This window comes from Mandrillus leucophaeus, unplaced genomic scaffold, assembly GCF_000951045.1.
Source record: "Mandrillus leucophaeus isolate KB7577 unplaced genomic scaffold, Mleu.le_1.0 Scaffold244, whole genome shotgun sequence".
Taxonomy (NCBI): Eukaryota; Metazoa; Chordata; class Mammalia; order Primates; family Cercopithecidae; genus Mandrillus; species Mandrillus leucophaeus.
In genome coordinates this window covers 2,041,229-2,045,046 of record NW_012102521.1, presented here as the reverse complement: position 1 = coordinate 2,045,046, position 3,818 = coordinate 2,041,229, and positions in this window count along the sequence as shown.

The window sequence follows — 3,818 nt, the reverse complement described above, 5'->3', positions numbered from 1 at the left end:
AGCCTGGAAGGAGCGCGGCTGCGTTCCCGGGGTGGACAGGTCACAGCCCTGGTCCTGCAGGGACGCCGGAGGGCAGCCCTACGCCTCCCGGAGGAGTGGGTGGGGCCAGGGGTCCCTGACTTGCTGCGGGGTCTCCTGCTCCCTACCTCCTTGCTCAGGGCGGGCGGCAGGTGCTGCGTTGACACTCGCAGCACAACAAGGACACCCCCAAACTCGTGCGCCCCACGCGGCAGCCCCCGTGCCCATTCGCGACCACGCTGAAAACCCACAGGCCTCAGGCCCAAGCCTATTCCTGGGCAGGCCGCGTTCCGGGACTTCCAAGGGGACACTGGGCCACGCCAGGAGGAAGTGGGTTCTAATCAGGATCAGCGAGCATCGGGTGCCGCCGGCAGAACTGCGGGGACAAGGGGCCCCACAGAGGAGCCCAGGCCAGCGCTCCAGGCGCCCCCGCCTGCAACCCTGGCCTCCAGAACTTTCTGGGGGTGTTGAGTGCCTCTGCCAGTCGGGATCTGGGCACAGACGGGGCTGAGCCTTTGGGGCCAGTCAGACCTCGGTCGGGGTCGGCATCCTGTGCCCCACTGGCAGGTCAGCCTGCGAGGCCACAGCCCCATCCCCAGCAGTCCGGTCCCCGCGGGGACCCAGAGTCAGGCTCGGGAACCCCCTCGTGTCCGTCCGGCGACACTGCAGTCTCAGCCGGCCCCAGGTCCTAGAGACTTGGCCCCGCCCCAGCCAGGTGGGGTTCTCAAGTAAAGCGAAATATAAAAACAGACACAGATTGAGTGTGCATGTATGTCTGTGCATGTATAGCTATGTGTGCATGTTTACCTGCATACATTTCCAGGTCTACCCACTCAGAGGCCCTAGGGGCGATTTGCGACATGAATGTCAGCACTGAGAGCAGGTCTGGGAGTCAGGGGTTGAAATGCCCTTACAACCTTACTATTAGCAAAGATGCTTTGCTGGACCAAATCCCAGCTAGGCTCCTGAGGCTCCTCCAGGGCCCATCTGTGCACTTCCTTGCGAAATCAAATTTCAGGAAGAACCCTGCTGAGACAGTGTAGCAGGAAGCCCCACCCTCGAAACCCACCACCCTCGATAAGGGTCACCCTCACCATCTGACCGGATTCCTCATCCTCCACCATCCCCAGGTGAAGCTGGCCTGCCTTCAGCAAGGACCCTGGCAGGGCACTTCAGCCAGAACCCCCTCCCTTGAGGCGGCTCCGGGACTGCCACAAACCCCGCCCTTACACGTGCGTCCCTGTCCCGGGAGCCGCCCCTCTGCCCCCCAGGCCCTTCCCCAGATGCCCCAGCTGCTCCACCGCCCAGGCTTCTCCCCTCCTGCCCCCATGGGACCCCCACCCTGGGCTGTCTGGGCCTGCCTAGCTGGCCGTGTGGGGTCCCCTAGGCCTGTGTCCCAAGCACCCATCTCAGTGCCCAAGGCCCAGCCCACCCAGAGGTTTCACACGCGGGCCTCTGGGGAGGACTCCCAAGGCACTGCCAGCCCAACCCCGACTGCCGGGAATTGGGCCCCGCTGCTGCCTCCTCTGAGACTCTGCCGCCCCCGTGTGGCCGACAGCAGCATCGCATGCCACCGACTCCTGGGCGCTTCCGGGACCCTGCTCCTGGCAGGGGGTGGGGCAAGGGCAGGGGGCAGGGCCAGGCGTGCCCTTGGGCCGGACCCCGGCTCTGCCTTGGGCTTGGGGCTGTGGTCCAGTCCGTGTCCAGCACTGATCCCCTCCTCTCTCCACCCCCTGCAGCGGAGGTGGCTGCGGCACCCGCGAACAGGTGTCAGCTTGTGCGGGCTCTGAGGTCTGGGATCCCGACGTCTGCCAAAGTCCTGCGTTCCGTGGGTGCGGGGTCGCTGTGGCCTGGCCTCGCAGGGCTGCAGCTGGGGCGGCTGGGGAAGCTGGCCTGGGTTCCTCGGTGGGGCCCTGCACCCCCCACTGCTACCGGCAGCATCCGATGCTCCCTGACCCTGGTTAGGACCCTTCCTCCTGGCGTGGCCCAGTGTTCCCGCGGAAGCCCCAGAACACGGCCTTCCCAGGAGACGGCTCGGGCCTGGGGCCTGCGGGTCTTCACTATGGTCGCGAATGGACCCAGGGGCTACTGCGCGGGGCGCACGAGCTTGAGGCACCAGCCTCCTGCCACTGTCCCTGGAGGACAAGGGACGCGGCTCCGGAGCAGAGGGTCCTCCCCTGGGGATGCCCTCCCGGCGGCTGTGCGTGGGGCTGAGGGCTGTGCCTGGAAGTCGGCGGGTGGGAGAAGCCTTCTGAGCACAGAGGACAACAGCCAGGCCCAGGCCCAGGCCCAGGCCCTGCAGGCCCCCAGGGGCTCCAGAACCCCAGAGAAGAGGAAGGCCACTGTGTGCTCAGAATCAGCTCACACCCCGGGAAGGAACCTCAGAGGGCCGGGACAAGGAAAAGAAGGTCCCTGCCCAACATTGGTCTGGGTGCTGGTGGGACAGGGCAGGCTCAGCCTTGGGGCCAGTCAGGGCCCTGTTGGGGTTGGGGTCCCCCTGCCAGGTCCGCATCTGCAGCCACAGCCCCTCAACCCCAACAGGGACCGCAGAGCCGGGCTCGGGACCCCCGGTGGCCGTCTTGTACCACTGCAGTCCTGCTGCTGAGGGGTTCCCGGGGTCCCTGGCCCCGCAGCCTCGTGGGCTCCCGGGCAGGCGTGCTCTGCCGTCCACTCATGCAGGGCCAGCATGGGGCCTGTGGACCTCAGAGGCAAGCCTCAAACACGCACCCAGATCAGGATCCCAGGAACCCGGCTCACACACAAATCAGAAAAGTCCTAAAGAAGCAGAAACAAAAATCAGTGAAACAAGAAACTACAGAGTAAGAACCCAAAGAAAAGCGAAATGTCTGTGTTATCGGACAGAATATGCAATGTGTGCTTGAGGGTTTTTTGTTTGTTTTGTTTTGTTTTGAGATGGAGTCTCGCTCTGTCGCCCAGGCTGAAGTACAGTGGCGTGATCTCAGCTCACTGCAACCTCCACCTCCAGGGTTGAAGCGATTCTCCTGCCTCAGCCTCCCGAGTAGCTGGGACTACGGGGGCCTGCCACCACGCTCGGCTAATTTTTTTGGATTTTTGGTAGAGACGGGGTTTCACCATGTTAGCCAGGATGGTCTCGATCTCCTGACCTCGTGATCCTCCTGCCTCGGTCTCCCAAAGTGCTGGGATTAAGCGTGGCCACCACGCTGAGCCAAGAGGTGTTTTAAACTTACAGAAGCTATTCAAATATACTGCAAAATGAGAAAATACTGCACGTTGCATTTTGAAATGACCTGAGAGTTTTACAAAGAACTTCTAGAATTGAAAACTGTAATTGGTGAGGCTAAAATAAGAATGCATGGGACAGGCAGCACAGAGGACAGGCGGGAGCGGGAGCTGGTAACACGGAAGAAAGAGCGGGAGACGCCACCCAGCCGCAGGGCAGCCCCACGGAGGCTGGACGGAGGCTACCGCAAGCGCCTCTTCTGTCCAAAGGAGAAACAGAGTCGGGGGAGGCAGTGGCTGGGAATTTTCCAAAATCGCTGAATAATAGGAGGTGTCAGGATCAAGAAGGCCAAGTCCCAAGCAGGATAAATAAAAACAAACTCCACATCCACACCTTGACGCTTGCGGATGGAGCTGCCAACACCAGAGGCAAAGAGACTTTAGAAGTATCCTGAAGGAGGCCGGGCGTGGGCTCACATCTGTAATCCCAGCACTGTTCGAGGCATAGGTGGGGGGTCACCTGAGGTCAGGAGTTCGAGAGACCAGCCAGGCCAACACGGTGGAACCCCATCTCTACTAAAATTACAAAAATTAGCTGG